We start from the raw sequence: 11,274 nt of genomic DNA on the forward strand, positions 1-11,274 counted from the left end.
TGGCTTATTTCACGTAGAATGATATTCTATAATTCCATCTATTTACCTGCAAATGCCATAATTTCATTCTTTTTTAAGGCTGAGTAATATTCCATCATGTGTATGTACCACATTTTCTTTATCCATTTGTTGATGGGCATCTAGGTTGGTTCCATAGTTTAGCTATTGTGAATTGAACTGTTGTAAACATTGATGTGGCTGTGTCACTGTAGTATGCTGATTTTAAGTCCTTTGGGTATAAACCAAGGAGTGAAATAGCTGGGTCAAATTCCATTCCAAGTTTTCTAAGGAATCTCCATACTGCTTTCCATAGTGGTTGCACCAATCTGCAGTCCCACCAACAATGTATGAGTGTACCTTTTCTCCCACATCCTCGCCAACACTTACTATTGCTTGTATTCTTGGTAATTTCCATTCTGCCTAGAATGAGATGAAATATTAGAATGGTTTTGATTTGCATTTCTCTAACTGCAAAAGATGATGAACATTTTTTTCATGTTTGTTGATTGATTGCATTTCTTCTGTGAAGTTTCTATCCAGCTTCTTAGCACATTTATTGATTGGGTTATTTGTATTTTTGGTATTAAGTTTTTTGAGTTCTTTATATATTCTAGAGATTTAGTGCTCTATCTGAGGTGTGTGTGGTAAAGATTTTTTTTTCCCATTCTATAGGCTTTCTCTTCATGTTATTGATTGTTTCTTTTTCTGAGAAGAAACTTTTTAGTTTGAATCATTCCATTTATTGATTCTTAATTTTACTTCTTGCACTTTAGGGGTATTGTTAAGGAAGTCAAGTCCTAAGCCAAAATAATGAAGATTTTGGCCTAGTTTTTCTTTTATTAGGCACAGGGTCTCTGTTCTAGTGCCTTTAAGTCTTTGATCCAATTTGAGTTGAGTTTTGTGCAGGGTGAGAGATAGAGGTTTAATTTCATTTTGCTGCATATGGATTTCCAGTTTTCCCAGCACCATTTGTTGAAGAGGCTATCTTTTCTCCAATATATATTTTTGGCACCTTTGTGCAGTATGAGATAACTGTATTTATGTGGGTTTGTCTCTGTGTCTTCTAATTTGTATCATTGGTACACATGTCTATTTTGGTGCCAATACCATGCCATTTTTGTTACTATTGCTCTGTTGTATAATTTAAGTTCTGGTATTGTGATACCGCCTGCTTCACTCTTTTTTAAAAGTTTTTTTAAGGAAGAAAGATTTATTCTGACTCAGTTTTCATTTCATGGTTACTTGTCTGCATCTCTTTGGGCCTATGGTTAGGCAGAATGTCATGGTGTGAATGGATGATGAGGCAAAGTTGTTCACCTCATGGCAGCTGAGATGTACAGAGAGAGGAAGGGGCCAGGGTTCCCACATCCCTTTCAGGGGTATGCCCCTGATGATCTAACTTCTGTTCACTAGGTTCACCTCCTGACAGTGCCACAGGCTGACAACCAGACTTTTAGCATATGGGCCCTTGGGAGACATTTAAGGTCAAAACTGTAACAAATGGGTTACAAAAATAATAAATTAAAAAAAGAACCAATGAAGAAAAAGCAATATTGATGTTAACATGTAACTAAAAGTAAATACACAAAACATATTTTGTCACAATTGCATTTCTGAGGTATAGAATAATTCAATCAATTGTAGCATTCACCAATCAAAATGGTATGAAAATCTAATAACAGTTAATAAGTTACCCCTTGAACTTGAGAATAACTGGGTCAGTCTTCAGTCATCTATGCCTAAATTGAAGAAATGTCTGCTAACAGCATCTTCTGATAGAAGTATAAAGGGCAAATTAAATGTTGTTTCTTCCTGTTTGATATCTTTCTCATGAGATTTTTATCATAGAGTAGAAGGCAAAATGTTTTTTAAAATCAAAAGCTGGGCTGGGGAGATAGCTCAGTTGGTAGACTGCTTGCCTCGCAAGCACAAGGCCCTGGGTTCAATCCCCAGCGCTGCAAAAAACAAACAAACAAACAAAAAAACAAACAAACAAAAAACAAAAGCTTTTCTATAAAAAGAATAGACATAGATATTTCCTTAATTCTACCTATCAGTGTTTTCAGTTCTATTATTCACTAGGTTGCTTGTGACCCCAAATAGTAAAGATAAAATATGAAATTTTTAATTTATTGAATCTTAAGTGATATGCTGGGAAGAGAGAGCCTGTAAATAGTTATGTAAAGGAAGGTACAACTCCCCAAGAAGCATTAATAAAAAGGACCAGCACTCCCTGGTGACAGAAAGCAGCTTCACCAGGATGCCTGTGTGTACCACTGAAGAGGTGATAAGGTGAGTCACTTCAACTTGTGACCAAATTAAAACTACACTGTTTAATCCTGTTTTGCTTGGAACACAATAAATCTAGATAAAATCAATCATTCCTCCTGTTTGAGTTGCCGAGGAATAGAACAACTGTAGTGCATCTTATACCATTTCTCCAAACTTTCAATGGAGGCTTCTTTATCTTTTTTTTTTTTTTAATTTTAATTAAAAATGATAAATTTACATAGGGCAATCTTGTTTGATTCATTTTGTTATTTTTTTCTCTTCCCCCCTCCCCTCCCACCCCTCTTTTCCCTCTATACATTCCTTTCTTCCTCCATTCTTACCACCCTCCTTATCCCTAACCCTAAACCTAACCCTAACCCTAACACTAACCCCTCCTACCTCCCCCATATGTCCTCATCCGCTTATCAGCGAGATCATTCGTCCTTTAGTTTTTTGAGATTGGCTTGTCTCACTTAGCATGATATCCTCCAATTTCATCCATTTGCCTGCAAATGCCATAATTTTATCATTCTTTATGGCTGAGTAATATTCCATTGCATATATATGCCACAGTTTCTTTATCCTTTCATCAACTGAAGGGCATCTGGGTTGGTTCCACAATCTGGCTATAGTGAATTGAGCAGCTATGAACATTGATGTGGCTGTATCTCTGTAGTATGCTGATTTTAAGTCCTTTGGGTATAGGCCGAGGAGTGGGATAGCTGGGTCAAATGGTGGTTCCATTACAAGCTTTCTGAGGAATCTCCATACTGCTTTCCAGAGTGGCCGCACTAGTTTGCAACCCCACCAGCAATGTATGAGTGTACCTTTTTCCCCACATCCTCGCCAACACCTATTGTTGCTTATGTTCTTGATAATCGCCATTCTAATTGGGGTGAGATGAAATCTTAGGGTAGTTTTGATTTGCATTTCTCTTATTACTAGAGATGTTGAACATTTTTTCATATATCTGTTGATTGCTTGTACATCTTCTTCTGTGAAGTGTCTGTTCATTTCCTTAGCCCATTTGTTGATTGGATTATTTGTATTCTTGGTGTAGAGTTTTTTGAGTTCTTTATAGATTTGGGATATTAGCGCTCTATCTGAAGTATGAGTGGCAAAGATATTCTCCCACTCTGTAGGCTCTCTCTTCACATTACTGATAGTTTCCTTTGCTGAGAGAAAGCTATTTAGTTTGAATCTATCCCAGTTATTGAGTCTTGCTTTTATTTCTTGGGCTATGGGAGTCCTGTTAAGGAAGTCTGCTCCTAAGCCAACAAGTTGAAGGTTTGGACCTACTTTTTCTTCTATAAGATGCAGGGTCTCTGGTCTGATTCCGAGGTCCTTGATCCATTGTGAGTTGAGTTTTGTGCAGTGTGAGAGATAGGGGTTTAATTTCACTCTGTTGCATATGGTTTTCCAGTTTTCCCAGCACCATTTGTTGAAGAGGCTATCTTTTCTTCATTGCATATTTTTGGCACCTTTGTCTAGTATGAGAAAATTGTATTTATTTGGGTTTGTGTCCGTATCCTCTATTCTGTACCATTGATCTACCTTTCTATTTTGGTACCACTACCATGCCGTTTTTGTTACTATTGCTTTGTAATAGAGTTGAAGATCTGGTATTGCAATACCCCCTGCTTTGCTCTTTCTACTGAGGATTGTTTTAGCTATTCTGGGTTCCTTATTCTTCCAGATGAATTTCATAATTGCTTGCTCTATTTCTGTAAGGTACGTCATTGGGATTTTAATTGGAATTGCATTGAATCTATGTAGCACTTTTGGTAGTACGGCCATTTTGACAATATTAATTCTTCCTATCCATGAACATGGGAGATCTTTCCATCTTCTAAGGTTTTCTTTAATTTCTTTCTTTAGTGTTCTGTAGTTCTCATTGTAGAGGTCTTTCACCTCTTTTGTGAGATTGATTCCGAAGTTTTTTTTTTTTTTTTGATGCTATTGTGAATGGGGTAGTTTTCCTAATTTCTCTTTCTGAAGATTCATCACTTATGTATAAAAATGCCTTGGATTTATGAGCGTTGATCTTGTACCCTGCTACTTTACTGAATTCACTTATGAGTTCTAAGAGTTTTCTGGTGGAATTTCCTGGTTCCTCTAAATATATAATCATGTCATCAGCGAACAGGGTAGTTTGAGTTCCTCTTTTCCAATTCGTATCCCTTTAATTTCTTTGGTTTGTCTAATTGCTCTGGCTAGAGTCTCAAGAACAATGTTGAATAGAAGTGGTGAAAGAGGGCATCCCTGCCTTGTTCCAGTTTTTAGGGGGAATGCTTTCAGTTTTTCACCATTTAGAATGATATTGGCCATGGGCTTAGCATAGATGGCCTTCACAATGTTAAGGAATGATCCCACTACCCCAATTTTTTCTAGTGTTTTGAGCATGAAGGGGTGCTGTATTTTATCGAATGCTTTTTCTGCATCTATTGAAATAATCATGTGATTCTTAACTTTTAGTCTGTTGATATGGTGAATGACATTTATTGATTTCCAGATGTTGAACCAACCTTGCATCCCTGGGATAAAACCCACTTGATCGTGGTGCACTATCTTTTTAATATATTTTTGTATGCGATTTGCTAAAATTTTGTTGAGAATTTTTGCATCGATGTTCATTAAGGATATTGGTCTGAAATTTTCTTTCCTCGATGTGTCTCTGTCTGGTTTAGGTATCAGAGTGATATTGGCTTCATAGAATGAGTTTGGGAGGGTTCCCTCCTTTTCTATTTTATGGAATACTTTGAGAAGTATTGGAATGAGCTCTTCTTTAAAGGTTTTGTAGAACTCAGCTGAGAACCCATCTGGCCCTGAATTTTCTTTGTTGGTAGGCTTTTGATGACCTCTTCTATTTCATTGCTTGAAATTGATTTATTTAAGTTGTGTATGTCTTCCTCATTCAGTTTAGGTAATTCATATGTCTCTAGAAACTTGTTGATGTCTTTGAGGTTTTCTGTTTTGTTGGAGTATAGATTTTCAAAATAGCTTCTAATTATGTTTTGTATTTCACTCGTGTCTGTTGTGATATTTCCTTGTTCATTCCGAATTTTAGTAATTTGAGTTTTCTCCCTCTTTCTCTTTGTTAGCGTGGCTAAGGGTTTATCAATTTTGTTTATTTTTCAAAGAACCAACTATTTATTTTGTTAATTTTTCCGATTGTTTCTTTTGTTTCAATTTTGTTGATTTCGGCTCTGATTTTAACTATTTCCTGTCTTCTACTACTTTTGGTGTTGGTCTGCTCTTCTTTTTCTAGGGCTTTGAGCTGTAGTGTTAAGTTGTTTATTTGTTGATTTCTACTTCTTTTGTTGAATGCTCCCCATGAAATAAATCTTCCTCTCAGTACTGCTTTCATGGTGTCCCAGAGATTTTGATATGATGTGTCTTTGTTCTCATTTACTTCTAAGAATTTTTTAATTTCCCTCTTGATGTCTTCTGTTATCCATTCATCGTATAATAGTGTATTATTTAATCTCCAAGTATTGGAGAAGTTTCTGTTTTTTATTCTGTCATTTTTTTCTAATTTCAGTCCATTATGATCTGATTGAGTACAAGGTAGTATCTCTATCTTCTTGTATTTGCTAACAGTAGCTTTGTGGCATAAAACATGGTCTATTTTAGAGAAGGATCCATGTGCTGCTGAGAAGAAAGTGTATTTGTTCTTTGTTGGATGGTATATTCTATATAAGTCAGTTAAGTCTAAATTGTTGATTGTGTTATTGAGATCTATGGTTTCTTTATTCAATTTTTGTTTGGACAATCTATCCAGCAGTGAGAGAGGTGTGTTAAAATCACCTAGTATTATTGTATTGTGGTCTATTTGATTTCTGGAATTGACAAGGATTTGTTTGACGTACATGGATGAGCCAATGTTCGGGGCATAGATATTTATGATTGTTATGTCTTGCTGATTTATGCTTCTCTTAAGCAGTATGTAATGTCCTTCTTTATCCCTTCTGACTAGTTTTGGCTTGAAGTCCACATTATCTGAAATGAGGATGGATACTCCAACTTTTTTGCTGTGTCCGTGTGCATGGTATGCTTTTTCCCATCCTTTCACCTTGAGTCTATGGGTATCTCTTTCTATGAGATGAGTCTCTTGCAGGCAGCATATTGTTGGATTTTTCTTTTTAATCCAATCTGCCAGTCTATGTCTTTTGATTGATGAGTTCAGGCAATTAACATTCACAGTTATTATTGTGATATGATTTGTATTACTAGTTATTGGACTCATTTTTTTTTTTTAACATGATTTGGTTTCTCCTTTATTTGGCTATTCCTTTAGGCTAGTTCCTCCCGTTGCTGATTTACATCGTTGTTTTTCATCTCTTCCTCATGGAATATTTTGCTGGGAATGTTCTGTAATGCTGGCTTTCTTTTAGTAAATTCCTTTAACTTTTGCTTATCATGGAAGGATTTTATCTCATCGTCAAATCTGAAAGTAAGTTTTGCTGGGTATAAAATTCTTGGTTGGCATCCATTTTCTTTCAGGGCTTGGTAAATGTTGTTCCAGGCCCTTCTAGCTTTTAGGGTCTGGACTGAAAAATCTGCTGATATTCTTATTGGTTTCCCCCTGAATGTAATCTGATTCTTTTCTCTCGCGGCCTTTAAAATTCTGTCTTTATTTTGAATGTTAGGTATTTTCATAATAATGTGCCTTGGTGTAGGTCTGTTGTAATTTTGCATATTTGGAGTCCTATAAGCCTCTTGTACTTGGTTTTCCATTTCATTCTTCAGATTTGGAAAATTTTCTGATATTATTTCATTGAATAGATTGTTCATTCCTTTGGTTTGTTTCTCTAAGCCTTCCTCAATCCCAATAATTCTTAAATTTGGCCTCTTCATGATATCCCATAATTCTTGTAGATTCTGTTCATGATTTCTTACCATCTTCTCTGTTTGGTCAACTTTGTTTTCAAGATTAAATATTTTGTCTTCAATATCTGAGGTTCTGTCTTCCAGGTGATCTATCCTATTGTTTATGCTTTCTATGGCGTTTTTAACTTGGTTTATTGTTTCCTTCATTTCAAGGATTTCCGTTTGGTTTTTTTTTCAGTATCTCTAACTCTTTATTGAAATGCTCTTTTGCTTCCCTTATTTGCTCTTTTAACTGTTGATTAGTGCGTTCATTTAATGCCTGCATTTGTTCTTTCATCTCCTCATTTGCTTCCCTGATTGTTTTAATTATGTACATTCTGAACTCCCTTTCGGACATTTCTTCTGCTGTGCTGTCATTGGGTTTTATTGATATAGTATCTAGGTTTGTTTCGGACATTTTCTTCCCTTGTTTTCTCATATTGGTCAGATGTCAATGGGACTCTGATATTGTAGATTTCCTCTATTGGCTTATAGTGACCCTGTAGATTTCCAGTGTATCACCTACCAGCCTTCAGTAGCCAGAAGTCTTGGATTAATTTGATAATGCAGTGATTCCGAAGAACGCTGCCCCTAGCCTGCTACTGGTTCCAGGGAGAGAGACCTGGAGAAGTCTCTTGTTGCCCAGCCCTGGTCCCAGAGGCTGGTTGTAGGTCGGAGGTCTCCACTGGCTTGGGGACTTGTGGCTGGCTCTGTGTAGACAGGCTCTCACTGGGCAGATTGCCCCAAGAAGCTAGCCTAGAGAGACGCTTCCCACCGGAGGAGGGCTGGGCTGCTTGGGGAAGTCCCTGGCACCCTGTGCTGGTCACTGAAGCAAACTGTGGGCGGGCCAGAGCTGGCAGCGGGGCGGGCCGGAGCTGGCCGGGGCAGGCCAGAGCTGGCCGTGCTGCTTCTGTGCAGAAGGGCTCTCACTGGGGGGCCTGTTCCAAGAGGCTGGAGGGTCTATCCCTGTGGGAGGAGCCCATCGCCAGACTGCACAGAGCTGCCTGGGGGAGACGCTATCTGCCCTGTCTCACTCTAATAAGCCACTCAAATCCGGGCCTGCCACCCAGCTGAGCTTCACTGGGTGGGGGAGACTCACCCCGTGGTTCTATCTTAGTCCGAGTCTCTCAATGCCTCCCCTTCTTGAATCCTGGGTTCTGGGGTGACTGGAGATGCAGTCACCCTCTAGTCCGCCATCTTGGATCGCCCCGTGGAAAAAGCCTGCAGCTGGAGGGGGACAATGCTGCCTGGAGAGGTCTCTGGCTGCCCAGCCCTGGTCCCAGAAGCTGCTTGCGTGTCGAATGTCTCCGCTGGCTTGGGGACTTGTGGCTGGCTCTGCGTCGAGAGGCTCTCACTGCAGGCTTCTTTATCTTTTTCTTTCTTTCTTTTTTTTTTTGTGGTGCTGGAGTTTGAATCCAGGGCCTTATGCTTGTGAGGCAAGCCCTCTATCAAGTGAGCTATATCCCCAGCCCCTTCTTTATCTTTTAAGACATCTTTAGTTTCACTTAGTTCTTTGGTTTTATGCTAACATACGTTTGCTCCAAGAACACATTTTTTTTTTCAATAGTGACTTGTTTACTGGAAATAAGCAGATCTCTGTATCCCAACTTCACCAAATTTCTTTTTAGTTGAAATAACTCAGTTTCAGTTTCCTCATCAGTAAAATAGGGCTCTTCAGTGCTGCCACAGCAGGTAAACTGAAGATCACTGGTTTTGTGGAAATGTCTATTAGAGTTCATAAAGAGGCAAAGAACCAATATCAGAAACTTTCTGAAATGGGCACCTAATTGTAGACTATAGGACATCACCTGTCCCCTCTCTCTCTCTCTCTCTCTCTCTCTCTCTCTCTCTCTCTCTCTCTCTCTCTCTCTCTCTCTCACACACACACACACACACACACACACACAGGCAAAATTATGTAGTAAGTAATTATAGTATTATTTATGCATCTTTGATCTTTTTAGTGTTTTGAACTTACTAGAAAACTTTGTACTTCTAAATATCTATAATTTTCTTTAAATAACCAAGCACTGGAAACTTGATAAAATGTTAATTATAAAAATGGTTGAGGTTCTTTTCCCCTTGAACAGTCTAAGCCTGGATGGATCTTTTGTAGCCACACCTACTTTTATTCCAAGGGACATGCGATGGATTCTCTGTTAATCAACTTTATTTCCAAACAAAAATCTCTATACATACAGGATCAGTCTTTATTAAATTACACGATGGTGTTAGTTTTTAAAATCCATTTAACAAAGAGGTGACATAAAATATTATGGTATGCTTGGTGAGTCTTAGTTGTAGAATTTCTTATTATGGAATTTTGGATCAGTCTTTATTAAATTACACGATGGTGTTAGTTTTTAAAACCCATTTAACAAAGAGGTGACATAAAATATTATGGTATGCTTGGTGAGTCTTAGTTGTAGAATTTCTTATTATGGAATTTTGGATCAGTCTTTATTAAATTACACGATGGTGTTAGTTTTTAAAACCCATTTAACAAAGAGGTGACATAAAATATTATGGAATGCTTGGTGAGTCTTAGTTGTAGAATTTCTTCTTATGGAATTTTTTCTTGCTCCTTTTGCTACTTTTTCAGCCCTGATCTGAGTACTTCCTTCAGTTATATCTTCTGAATTCAGAATCAGCCAGTAGTCTTTCCACAGTAGTTCTTTACCTTTGCTTCACGGAAATTCGTGAATGATAGAAGTCAGCTGGATTGTCAACAATGGTTCTGACCTGGAAGTACTTAGGAAAGTCATCATTTTTCTTGTAGAATCTTTTTGGCTTCATGCTTGCTCTCATCTTCAGAGCTTTGAGATCATTTTTCAGTTCATCTGTCAATTCTTGAGCTATCATACCAAACCAGCCATCACCTGCTGTTTTTTTCACTCCTTCCTGTGTTTTTTGTGAAGCTGACATTTTGATTCACTATACTGTGGGATGCAATGTTTTTTTTTCAGAATCAGGCGTAATGATGGCTTTCTGCAGAAGTTCATTTTTCTTCTCCTGATCTGTGTAAGAGTTCTCTTATTAGGCTGTAGTTTGTCTGCTTTGATATTAATATACAAACCACCTAACTGCTTGATACTCAGACCAGGATCTGTGCTGCCTCTTGTCAATTTCAGAAGTTTAGACTTTGTGTTATTTAGTAAGTCTTCTTCATCACTACACTCATCATCTTCATCTCTGTCATTGTCTGATGGTTCTTCACTGTTTTCATCATCTTCCTCCTCCTCTTTTTCTTCCTCAATGGCAACTTCACATGCTTTGTCTTCCTCTTCCAAATACAAATTTTTGCCAGTGCTCAACCTAGGAGTTGTGTCAATTACAAACAATGCATTTTTGCAAGATGTATTTCCTGAGTCTCTCTACTTAATAATTCCCTTTGGCCACTATTTTCAACAAAACACAGAGCGTCCTCTTCACTTTCACTGTTTTCAGACTGCTGGCTAATAAAACAGAACTAATAAAACAGAATCACTTATCTCCTGAGAAGTGTTGAGCTCAGACTTGGGGAGTTTGGTATCACAGTCTAGACTTTCACTCCTTTTGCTGTTGTCTTCACTGACATCTATTCTAGAAGATTCTTCATCATCCTCACTGAACTTTGTCATGTCACTTGTTTTTATGGTGCTATTTCTCTCTTCACTCCATTTGTTCACTTCCACAACTGCAAATGTTTTTCTGATGATTTCATTATAGCTTCACAGTTCAGATTTGACTGCTTTGATGTGGTTTTCTTTTGGGGGGTTGAATGTTTCTTAGACACTAATTGTTGAAGGCTCATATCCTGAAGTTCAGAAAGACTGAACTGAGAACCTTTCTCATTAATTTTTCCCCTCATCTATTATTCCACTGTTCTCTTTAAGAGATGTTGTTTCTCTAAGAGATGCAACATTGATCTGTTTTTCTTCCCTTATATTAATATGTCAGTGTTTTTGCACTGTTAGTACTTTATTTGAATTTCTGTGGAAGGGATCATCATTGAAGACATTATATGATGGGGACTGTTTCTGCCATGCTGCTTGACAAGGTCTAAGCATGGGGAGGGGCTCGGCAAGGCCGCCATTCCAGGAAACTGCCACTGTCATCTCTCCTAGGAATTGGGTGTTTTCTTGTAATTATCAT

At 37.8% G+C, this 11,274-nt stretch overlaps 1 pseudogene across 1 annotated transcript; it reads right to left on the reverse strand.

Moving 5' to 3' along the window:
• Positions 1 to 9,596: 9,596 nt before the first annotated feature.
• Positions 9,597 to 10,760, reverse strand: LOC306648604 (deoxynucleotidyltransferase terminal-interacting protein 2-like; annotated as a pseudogene). The gene has a single exon. The product of its transcript is annotated as a deoxynucleotidyltransferase terminal-interacting protein 2-like (transcript).
• Positions 10,761 to 11,274: the final 514 nt, after the last annotated feature.

The sequence above is a fragment of the Sciurus vulgaris genome, assembly GCF_902686455.1.
Source record: "Sciurus vulgaris genome assembly, chromosome: 17".
Lineage (NCBI taxonomy): Eukaryota > Metazoa > Chordata > Mammalia > Rodentia > Sciuridae > Sciurus > Sciurus vulgaris.